Below are 12,878 nucleotides of genomic sequence, written 5' to 3' on the forward strand. Positions count from 1 at the left end.
TTTGTGTTGCACTGCTTCTGAAAGGAGGCTGATGAGAAGGCTGTGTACCCACCTCCTAATGGGAAAGATGTGCATTTTGAAGCCAGTCTTCTGATGTGATTCAGTTGGGCTTGATCACTCTGTGCTACCTATACCTGTAAAATTAAAAATTTTAATAAATAACTAAAAAATACAGGAATTCTTCTAATGCTGGTGTCTTTTTAAATGGGAACCTGGGGCTAGGGTTCCCTGCAAGAAATTTTTGAACACATTAACAGTATTTATTGAGACCCTGGGGAATGTGAAGTCCTGTGGTAGAATGCTTCACACTTAGAAAGAATCCTGGAAGCTCCTCATTTATCCCAGAGGATGCTGCAGTGCTAAGGAAGTTTGATGTACATTTTAGTAAAATGACAGTTTAGAATTCATCTTTATACTCTTAGATGCGTGGTACTTTCAGACTGGGTCAGGGACGCTTCTCTCTGCAGAGGGGGGATAGTTAATGTGGAGTCTCACAACTTGTCAAAGTGCTGTTGAGAATAAGGGACTGCTGAGTACTCAGTCCTAAAAGGTATATCTGCATCACCCCCCTGAAAGACCCAGGGAACATCACAGAAGAGAGACAGAAAGATTGAAGAGCTGGAGGATGGAGAGGAGTGATAGGGAACATCACCTTTTGGATCTGCCATGGCTGTCCCAACCACAAACAAAACAGCTGTGACTGCCTGCACAAAGTCTGCAAAAGCAGAGAGAGGTGGAGGGAGGAGGGAGAATAGTTAGGAAGAAGAAGGGATACAGCAATGGTAAGAAAGGGATGCGAGAGGGTAATGGGGAATATGATCACAATACATTCTAGACATGCATGTACTTATACGAAATGTTTTTCTTTTTTATCTTTTTTTTTGGCTCTTTTAGAGATGGGATCTCTCTGTAGCCCCATTTAGTCTGAAACTTGCTGTGTAGACCAAGCTGGCCTCGATCTCAGAGATCTCTGCCTGCCTCTGTGCTGGTATTAAAGGCATACAGCATTATGCCTAGCTAACAAATTTTTTTTTCAAAGATGTTTTAGGAGGTCAGGTTACAGCTCAGCACATTGTGAAACCTGACTCAAATATGCCTACATTTTATTAGTATCTGTATGTATGAGGCGGTGTGTGTGTGTGTGTGTGTGTGTGTGTGTGTGTCTGTGTGTGTGTGTGTTGTGTAAATGTATGCTGTGGCAGGGGGGTGGGTGCCCATACATGCCAGAACAGGGCATCAAATCTCCTGGAGTTGGAACTATAGGTGGTTTAAGTCACCTGATCTGAGTGCTGGGAACTAAACTTGGATCCTCTGGAAGAGTAGTAGATTCTTTTACCCACTGAGCCATATCTCGACCCCAGTACGTAGATTCTTAACCACTCCTCTCCACTGCCTTGTGAGAAAGAAAAACATACACGAGCAGGACAGAAAAGTGCCCAGTCACAATTTCTAAATACTCTCTAATTGCCAGATGCACAAAAGTTTGCAAACCTGAAGGGTTTACTTGAAAGAAAACTTGTGACTTAAGAGCGTAGAAGGCAGTGGAAGGTATTCTGTTTTCTTTTCTTTCTAAGGTACAAAGAACATTTACTTGAACTTTACTGCACTTTTCTAGGTATGAAATTCTTCTTTGTTAGAACATCTTAATTCTATTCCAACACATCTTCATGTTACCCTCCAAATTATTCTACTGAGAATTCTAAGGTAAAATCAGAAGAAAGGTCATTCCTTAGAACTAGTCCAGCTGATACAGTTTCCAAGGCAGATTAAGAGCACAAGAGTCTTCTATAAAATATCCAAGGCTAGATGTGGCCAATTTTGCCCACAGTTTTTCATTCTTTAAATGGTTTTTCATTAAGCTAAGCAGCATTAAGTCAATTAACATAAGCCTTACTGCTGGATATCAGACACAGTAAAAAGGCTCTGAAAATACAAAGACAATTTATCCGTGTTGAATTGCCCTGGGTACATTTGTAGTTCTCACTACTTGGTGTTGTCCCTCTTATTAAGGAATTACAGAGATCTGGCTTGCTGAAGGCAAATCCCATCCTTCGACAGCCTATTAAATTCAGAACCAGACATCATCTTCTGGATTCTATCGCATGCCATCCTCTGGCCATCATAATTTATTCAGAGGTTCCTAGGTGAGTTAGTCTAGTTTAGATTTCTTAATGAATCACGGGAATTTGTTGACACTGGTTCTTTCACATTAGGTTGCATGGTGGGAATGTGAAGTCTTGACATCTCACAACATACACCGCCACCTCCAGGAAATTGATCTCAAAGATGCTAAATTGGACAGAAATAGTGGACAGGGTCAGGTGTGGGATAGTTCCTCCCAAATTATTTGTCAAAAGGTTAACCAGAGGCCCCCAAAACAGTCCAGGCTATTGACATTTTTTAGTTGCCCATCAGCACTTGATGGTAAGAACCTACTGCTGCATATATCACAGGGGTTGTTCACAGGAAATGGAGATATCAAGTTGGTATGGACCAGGAAGCTGTAACTCTCATTGGCCTGGTGTCTGTTGCATCAGCTAGGCTAGATGACCAGTAAGCTCCAAGGATCAGTCTCTCCTTCCTAATTCTGGGATTACAAACATTGCTTTATTTGCATGAATTCTAGGGTTCAAACACAAGTTTTCATGCTTGCAAGGCAATTCCTTTACTGACTGAGTTACCTCCCCAGCCCAGTTGTTATATCTTACAAGATTGTAGGTTTCCATACGGCTTTTTAAACCATCCTTAGGCTCACATATCCCTCGGTCTCTGATCATAGAGTGGAGTATACTTCTGGGTATAATGCACGAATTCACAGCAGCTGTGATTGCCTACCTAGGACCTGCACAAGATCAGGCCATCCAGAATTCTAACATGGAGTTGGCAGTTGTTTACCAGCCCCTACCCATAACTGAGGAGCTATGAACAGTTGATGGTTTCTGGTGGAGGGACAGTCAGTTTTCTTTAAGAGTATGGCTACTTATAGGTCTACCATTTTCCACTGGATGGTCCCACTTCCAGAATATATGACAGCTCAGAGTAGATGGTTATGAAATTAAATAAAAGAGGACATGAGGTTGGGGGCAGTAGGGAGGTAGGGATGGACCTGGGATGAGTTAAGGGGAAGTTGCGGTGAATATGATAAAAATACACTGTATGAAATTATGAAGTAAAAATACTTAGAAAAGAAAAGCAAGGCAGATGGCTCCTTAAGAGCGGCCCCCGAGGCTGTCCTCTGGCCTCCACATGCATATCGACACACGTGCATGTGCACCCACCCACACACCAAACTTGCATACATATGAATATGTGTACACATATACACACGAGAAAGAAGCCCTACTCCTATTATCAAGCCACGTCTGTAACTTGCTTGCTCTAGTCCTTCCATCTGTGGGTAAACTAGTAAATTCACTATAAATTCACTATACTACTTAAGCCAGCTGAGTTGGAGAGTATTCTTAGAAATAACAGTCTCTGTTGTGGATGTCTAGAGTGAATATTTTGTTAAGTTCTCCATCTTTTAAATCCATGGAAATAGAGCCATGAGATAGAAAAGAAGTTGCCCTCCATCTCAAGTACACCTAACATGCATTCCCAACTCCCTGGATCTCATGGATGTTTTTGTTAGCTACTTAGCCATAAAGGGTCAGCTAGTTAACCAGTCTGCCAGTGCTCTTCCTGTGGGGTTATTTTGTTTGATGCAGTATGATTTCTGGTGTCATTACCAAGAACTCATTCAGGAATTAGCTCAAAGTTGGAGCATTTTTATAATTTCTTGAGGTGTTCGTAAAGAATACCACCTTTTCAATAACCAGTGTTTTGAGAACAATAAGTTCCTGTTTTTGAAGATACCTTTATAGACACTGCACTGTGTCTGCTTTTGTTGAAATGTTCCATGATGCACCGATTATTTTAGGAAAAATACAAACCACAGAAAAAAAAATTTAGTATAATCTCTAATTCTTCTGTATTTCCCAACTTTCCCTCCATCATGTGCTCTGCCCCATGACACTAACCTGATGATCTTCCTAGAACATTCCATACATGTCTGCTCTCCTCAGAGCTTTTGCACGGGCTCTTCTTTCTACCGAGTAGAAACTGAATTTCTGATACCTTAGCTTGTGGTTCCTGTTCCTCCTTTGCAAATATCTATGAAATAACCCCATTGCTTTAAAGTCTTTACTCAAATATCATCTTTCTAGCAAGTTCTCCCAGTAACTCCATGTAACATTCTCAGCACTTACCTTACGGTCTCTGCAGCAGTTGTCACCACTCAGCTTTCGTGTGCTCCATTCCTTTGCTCACTGTCTGTCTGCACTCACTGGAATGTGATATTAAGGAGGAAAGTTCTATTCCTACTATCTGTAAGAGACGGGACTTGCTAGGTAATAAAAGCATGTTTGCTAGACAAGAGAATCTGACCTTGTTTCAAACTGGAATCATTATACTCCTTAAATGTCACACTGCAAGAAAAATTCTTTTAAAAAATTAAGAAAATAGATATTAATGCAGTTGATAAACAATGGAAATAGGTAAGAACCAGTGGTTAAATTGTGTAACACAACGAGACAGTCCTTGAAGCTTAAAAACAGCATTCGAGCCGAGGGTGGTGGCTCATGGCTTCAATCCCTGAACTCGGGAGGCAGAGGCAAGCAGGTGTCTGTGACTTCAAGGCCACTCTGGTCTACGTAGAAGCACTGGGTCAGCCAAGGCTACACAGTAAGACCCTGTCAAAGAAAAATAAAGAAAAAGAAAAAAATGAAAGAATAAGAATATGCACTATATGAGTGGGAACATCAGGATGTTGGGCAGCAGAATAAAATAAATCATGAAGAAATATCCCTGTGTAAATAGGGGCTAGGTTAAGGGAGGACTGCAGTTTACCTCATATCTGCCCAGCGACAAGACAGGAGCCCACAAGAAGAAAAGATTGTTTGCCCCCATTCCGCAGACAGGTCAGAGGAGAGGTGACATTTGGATTAGCCTTGTTCTTAGGAACACAAACCCAGGGCAGAATTCAAAGGGAATAAACCCAGAAAGACTTTGCAAGCCTTTGTAACATTCCTCACTTTCCCACATTTATTATTTTTATCTCTGTAATATTTTTTCCCAGAGGAATTAATAGTAAAACCCTTAAATCAGAAGAGGTCTGTGTGATTCTGTCAGTGGTGGGTAAATAAAAGGTCAGACCGGCCAGATGTCACAAACTCCTGCCTTCCTTCTTGCTGGGTAAGCAAAGCCTACAAGAGAATGGACGACAGGGGTTATTAGAAATAGGAAAATTGGAGAATTTTGCCAGCTTGCAGTAAGGAAAAAGGGACACCTCAGTGAAAGGGGATCCCTGAGCTGTGCTGTAGAGGCTCCCCAACATGCAGAAATCCAAATGTAAATAAGTTCACAACAGATAAACTCATTTGTGGTCTAACTATTTTATAATGACTGTGTTAATCCATGAATGGATATTTGGTTATCCTTTTTGAGTGTGTTACATAAGGTACCTCTAAGAATCTCGAATATATCTTGATCCAAATCTGAGAGCAAGTCATAGAGATTAACGTGTTTGACATAGCATGGCCCAAGTGACCTTTGATGATTCTATAGAATAACTGCAATGAACTGCATTTGCCTAAAGAAATCTAGGCTAGTATATCCCTTGGGAGGAGGAAATGATTCTAAAATAGGACAAAACATCAAATACACTTGATAAGGAGCCACAGTTTTTTTTTTATTTTTTTTGACTCAAATAGTGTTCAAAATGTTGTGTATACTGAAATGTCTAAGTTATCACCATTGCTTGCCAAATTCACCAAATACATGAATGTTGATATCTCTCTGCATAGTACTCTACCAATTAAATATGTGCTGTCGATCCTGAGTGATTCTTTACCTCCTTGAGGACACTTGGCAATATAGGGAGCCTTGAGGTTTTGCCTCTGGCATCTAACAGCTAGAGGACAGATGTGCTACTTAGCATTCTATAACTGTATGCGGAAACAGTATTATCTTGTAAGGCCCCTTCTCCTACTGATGAACCTGGAGCTCAGAGTGCCAATCGGGCAACAATTAAGAAACATATTCATAGAACATTAGGCAATGAAATGACCAAACATCAACCACAACAGACCAAACCTTTGCAGCAATTGTAATTTTTATTATAAATTTCCCCTTCAGAGAAATTTCCCTTTTGGATCACATCAGGAAAGGAATGCAGTTGCTTTCGACCTGTGACCTAACATCGAACAGTTGCACACTATGGAAGCAAAAGCTGTACCCCCAACAGCTCCCTGTCTGTTGTCACTCCTTAGCCATTAACAGACAAATGACTCTGAGTCGTTTGATGGCACTGCATTGTGCTCTAACACATCTGGGTGAAGCTTGTGGCCAACCAACATTCTACAGGCCACAGCTTTGCTCTTGCAAGTTTATCAGTAAACAACTGTCTGTTGACTTCTTAGAGGAAAAATACCAAAGAAAACTGGGCAATGAGAGGTGAAGTCGATGGCGGGTCTCCTGTGAACCTGTTGTTTCATTTTGGAACAAGCCTGCCCTAGTGTGATAGGATGTCCCAAATAGCCAGACATACACATTCCGTGAATGATGAGACAGGGCCCTAACAATAGTGGAGTGTTCTATCAGTCCCGGAGTGATGTAACAATATACACGTGCAAACATTCCATCCCTCAGAGAGGATATCTGGGAAAACCATTTGGCCCACTCTCCTAAGTCAAACAACTGCAAATACATTCCAGTGTGTCATTTTCAATAAAGACAGGTGGTCCTCTGGTTCTTCATTCCGGAACTCTGCTCTGTGCTGTGAATGATATGTCTGCTGTAGTTTAACCATGCGTGTGTATAAAGTATTTATGGTGACATAAATCACAGGCTCTTCAACTGGCCTTATATTAAACATTTTTATTCTCTGCACGCTTCAGAGTTATAAAGCAATCCTTTTTTTTTTTTTTTTCCGGAGCACCAAGTATTAAAATTTGAATTGGCTACTGCATGAATGTTACAAACTTTCTCACTAGCAACTGAATTAAATGGTGGTATTTTTATACAGATAAGCTCTCCTGTGTTCCCATTCCAAGCTTGAATGGTTCACTGTGAACTTTTCATTTTTGCGATTTCAGGTAGCAATGCTGATGTGCCATTCTTAGGATCTACAGTCTATTTTTGTAGAAAACATCCAGACATCAGAGGTAGTCAATATACAGAGATGTTGGAAAAGAAGCATTAAAAAAACAATAGCTCAGAGGCTACGGTGTCTATGTTTCCTTGTTGTGTGGTCAATTCACCATTCAATTTTCTTTTGGATACAGGGTAAAGTAACTAGTCTGTACATTTTTAAGGGGTCATAATGGATAGCTTGATTTAATAATAGCCTACCTTACTGATCAAGGCTGCTATAAAAACGATTTAGCTCCAGGTCCCATATCCTGAGGTGAACAGCTACTTGCAAGGCAACGTATGTCTGAAAGATGATGACTGGCCTCAAAAAATGGTCTAGAGCTGGTGAGATGGTTCAGCAAGTAAAGGTGCTTGTCCTCAAGCCTGACAACCTATGTTCAATCCCCTGGAGCCACATGGTGAAAGGGAAGAACCCGCTCCTGCAAGTTGTCCTATGACCTACACATGCATACTGTGGCATACAAGCACCCCTCTCCCCATAGACACAAAAATTAAATAAATGAGTAAATAAATAAATAATAAATGTAATGGAAATTTTTAAATGGTCTGAATTTAAAGAGAAAAGAAAAACAAATATTTGTCCAATTTTCAAGTCAAAATCAGCTCAAATTCTTTCCACCCTTGAATGTTCATGAATAGGTGCATCTTAAATTGGAGTTCTCTCGCCTGTATTCTAGTTCTGAGGACAACTCCAGAGGTCTCTCAAAGAAATCACTCTTCTGTGTCCTGCTTACTGTGAACTCTAAGTACAGCATGGGAATTAGCATGAAGAAATCCTATTTGATGTGTATAATTTACATAAACAGCTTATTGAGAAGTCTTAATCCAAGCACTGTTATTAGCCAGACTGTCCTAGATTTAGATGCCTCCTTAAGGAGAGGAGGAGATTTCTCAAATCTCTGGGTACTTTTAACTATTAAACTCAGTTCCAGCTGGTTTGACACTTGAGTTGTGTAACCACTTCATAGCACTCTCTCTTTCCGTCTTCCAACAGGGACTGAGCTTCTGGACTTGAGGAACAGGAGCCGAGAGAACCGTGGTCCTTCCTGCCTCTTCTTTCTACCTCCATCTTTGATGTTAGGCTACTCAAGAGGGATGCAAGTAAGGACGAATGCTGGGTTTGTACCAGGGCAGATTACTGCTGTGTCTTCCACCATGGCTGACTGGCAATGACCTCTTTGTTCTAATTGTCCCAATAGCTGGTCCTCAGGCTCCATGAGTATGAGTAAGCTGATGTAGGTTCCTTCATGTGGACCTAGGAACCAGGCTCAAGCTCAGTCCCCAGCTTTCAAAATAAGACTCCCAGGGATCTGCACATCAGCTGTGGGAACTGGCTGTGTGGCACTGACCAGCAGAATGACTTCTGCTAAAACTGTTCCATGGTGTCCAGTACCCTTGTGGTGACCCACAGTGGCAGGACAGGCCTGACTTGGGAATAAGAATTCTGGAAAACCATCTGATCAGCTGACTTTACCTATAATAAAATTTAAATACAGCATCCAATAATATTTAAAGAGGGGAAAAATCTCTGTAAGCAACACTGTAGGGAACAGTGGCCAGCTCCCTGGGTTAATGGTTGGTTGCTCACTTTATACCTGTTTCCGACACCATAGGCTGGGACTGTGGTAGACCTGCTTCAAGCTTGGTTTATCTATGGAAACACGCCAGGCTAATGATAAGCATGGAACTGTTCTCTTCAGCAATTCCAACATGGGTTTCTCTGTTAAGATGAAAATGAAAGCTTTTTTCTCTTTAAAAATATTATTTATTTGTCTTTTTTTTTTAACATTTTTAATTGAATTTTTGTTAGGTTTTCATGCACTATACTTGATGGTTTTAAGATCCCCTCCCCCTCCTGGTTGCCCCCACCTAATTTAATATCCTCTATTAAATATAATAAAGCATATAGGGTGTAATTTGTGTCCCCGGATGTCCTTCAGTGTGAGTTCATCCACTGGAGCCTGGTTAACCTACCAAGAGCCCCATTCTTAAGGGGCCCCCTTCCCAGCAGCCAGCAGTTGCCAAAACTTCCTCAGGCTGGGTTGCAGTTTCTTACCTGCTTCCCTACATCTACGCTGGGATTTTTTTCTGGTTGGAGCTTGCATGGGACTTATGCATGCTGTCACCACTGCTGTGAGTTCATATGTGTAGCTGACCAGCTGTCTGGAAAACTCTGTGTCCTTGTGACCATCCACCAACTCTGGTTCTCGTGTTCTTCTGACCCTTCTTCCCCAATGATCCCTTGGCCTTGGGTGGCAGACATTTGAAATAGGTGTCCTATTTAGGAAAGAGCAATCTGCAGCCTCTGGTTGTCTGCACATTGGCTAGTTGTGGGTTTATGTGTTAATTCCATCTTCTGCATAAGAGAACTTCTCTGGTGAGCACAGAAAATGCATTAATCCTGTCAGATATGAGGGGAACTGTTCTTTTCTCTAATCCAGACGTGGGTTTCCGTGTTAAGATTAAAATGCAAGCTTTCTTTACAAATCAAGATTTTCATTAAATCTGTAATGATTTCACATCAGATACATTCAGCTAGCTGCCTCTCTATATGTTCTCCTATTCATTTTAGTTTTTATTTTCATTTTTCCTCTACAACTTTCTATTTCCCTGGATAAGTTATTTGTTTAATTTTAATTTATTTTATTCTGTGTGTATGAGTTTTTCTTGCATATATGTATGTGTGCTACATGTGTGCAGTGCCTACAGAGGCCAAAGAGGGTGTCAAGATCCTCCAGAACTGAACTTACAGCTGGTTATGAGCTGCCTTGTGGGTGCTGGGATCTGAACCTGGATCCTCTGCAAGGGCAGCAAGTGCTTTTAGTTGCTGAGCCATCTCTCCAGACTAAGAACTTATATTTTTAAACATGATATGAGAAATTAAGACATTTCTATACAGTAAATCACAAACTTTACTATAGTGGATGATTATTTATAAGTGCATTTAAATGCATTATTCTAGGCCCCATCCATACATATTCTGATCAGGTATAATGATGGTGGAGATAAAAAATGGTCATTTTCCAAGCGCTTCCTCCTACCTATGGACTCTTGACAGGGGATTCCCAGACCACAAGTAGAGAAATGTTCTTTTAAGATGAAGGCAAAACTCCTTTTCACTGATTGAGTCCTATGACTGTCTTCAGGCAAGAAGACACAGAAGACCTTGCACCAGAAAAACATACAGACAGGTAGCACTCAGGTTTTGGCTTGTCAATGAGTCTACAGTTATAGAAATTAACTGGTATTTTCCAATAATTACAGCGTTGGGCACCCATACCGAGCAACTCTGCTTTCTAAAGTGTTCTTATGAAGAACTGTGGAAGAGAAAACTGACTTGAAGTTAATGGAAACCAGAATTGTAACCACACAAGTCACAAATGGCAAGTCTCTGTTTCTATCACATCAATAATGGACAAGTGAACAAAAGAAAAGTCTATTAAAGCAAATTATTTTTTCTAAATATTCTTTTGTAAGAAAATTTATATTCTATTTTATATCTATGTTAAATGAGGTGGCATATTTAAAATCACAGGTGAACAGGAGCCGTACTCACTGTTTGCCTGGAAGTTCTGCGATTCCTGATTCAAGCTTCCGCGTGTGTTCTGCACCTGGCTCTCCTTCTCGTTCTTATTTATCATTTTTGTTCCTCAGCCCTCACAGCCAACACTGACAATCCCACAGGTAAAATGGATGGTGCATCCCTGCTTATGAGTAAAAGATATATTGGAATGTGGTAATAAATACGCCAGTGATAATACTACTGAGATTTTTGAAATAAAGTGGACTAAGCCCTGTTTATGTATCAAAGAAATGACAGCGCAAATAAATAGTCCTGTTTTTAAAAGGCAAATTTCCTTCCTTGAATTTCAGGGGCAATCACCTAAATGTTCTCCAGACTGCTTTGTGGGATTAGATCTGTAAGCTAAATTTGTCTTAACAGCCCCTCTGCTTTTATTCTGGCTTCTACAGTAACCCACAGTTCTGCTTGCCAGCTTATTCTCATTTAACATAATTTTGGATCTAAACTGGAAAAGAAACTGAACTGTCTAGACACAGTATGACACCCTATCGCAACTCAAATCAGTAATGGAAACACCATAGAAAAGACACATTTATTTTGGGGTCTCTCTATAGTTAAAAGCTTCATTCCCATCCTGACCCATCATTTGGAAACAAGCATGTGGGAACCTTATGTTATGTTGTCCTTTCCCAACATTTAGAACCGATACCTATCTCTTCAAGAGGGTAAGTGCTTTATTAAGTTGAAAAAAACTGGGTTCAAGCTTGGTCTGCATTAGCTCTATTGAATTCCTCAGATACATACCAGGTTAATGAAGGCTAAACCACGGTGGGCTACGTTTTTTGATAGCTATCGAAGTCTTCTTTGATCCTGATACCCGCAAATGTTCAGCATGAGTGGCTTTTCACGGTCAGCATGCAGTGATTTTGATATTTAACTTAAGCTCCAGCCCAATGTGGTTTATTTTCCTTATGTGGATGGTATGCTTAGAACTAAGAAGCAGGAAAAATTGGAAACAGCACAAGGGTCTAAGACATGACATCTCGGGCACTTTTTCCCAGTTGGCCAGGAGTTTGCATCATTTACTTGTGACTTTAAGGGCTCTCTCTTTGTATGCGAGCACGTTTGAAGTAAAACAAACAAAAGCTCTGAAAAGGCTTCTCCACTTTATTTGAGCAGAGCCCTGACTGCTTTCCTTTATAAATTTGCCTCCCATCTTGACAAAGCTTCTGACCCTGACCAGAAACCAGGTGTCTTCCTATCACCTGGCAACAGCGGGCCCGAGAAGGATGAGATGAGGTGGGTTAAAGGTGTGCAGATGGACAACACACTGGAAACAGCTCCCCTCACTTTCAGAGCTTAAGTAAGTATAAATAGAACCTCAGTAAATGTATCACAAACACACAGGTCCTCAGATTTATGTCACTCGGAGTAAGTCTCGTCTCCAGTGGGAGGGAATGAGTCCAAGCTAGGACTCAAATGGAAAGAGAAAGGGTTTCAGATCATTTACCTGTTATACACGTGTCACTTACTTTGTGATTACACTTAGATATCTTAAGTCCTAAGAAGATGGCTGTCTTTGGAACAGCAGTAGCTAAAGAAAAAGCATTCAGGGGATTCTAAGTACAAGTTGTCTATACTTATTTTTATTATTTTGTTGTTGTTATTTTTATGTGTGTGTGAGGTATGTCTATGTGAGTGTGAGCACACTTCTGCCAAGGTACGCATGGAGAAAACAGAGGACGGCTTTCAGGAGCTAGGTCTCTTTCCAGTGTTAGTTTTGGGAAACAAACTCACGTTATCAGGCTTGAGTGCCAACCAGACTTTATTTTTTTCTTACTGTTACTTGCACAGCTATACTTAATTTCTGAAGGTTGTTTGAGCTATATCTTGATATATATATCCCAAATTTTCAGCCCCAGAATTATGGACTATTTCATCTTCGTTGTGGGCTTGTCTATCCATTGTCAGGCATTCCCTCCTGACAGCTGCACTCTGGATACCAGAGAGTCCTTCACTGCAGGTTTAACAAAATCAAGAATGTCTTCAGGAAAGAAAAGTGTCTCAGGAAATATATCTCCTGAGAACTGCTCATGAAGTCCCTCGTGGCCAAACGCTGCAAGTCAGATGCCTGGACGAAATCATTCTTTAAGTTAAGATTATT

Source organism: Nannospalax galili, unplaced genomic scaffold (genome assembly GCF_000622305.1).
Source record: "Nannospalax galili isolate Female #2095 unplaced genomic scaffold, S.galili_v1.0 scaffold9, whole genome shotgun sequence".
NCBI lineage: Eukaryota > Metazoa > Chordata > Mammalia > Rodentia > Spalacidae > Nannospalax > Nannospalax galili.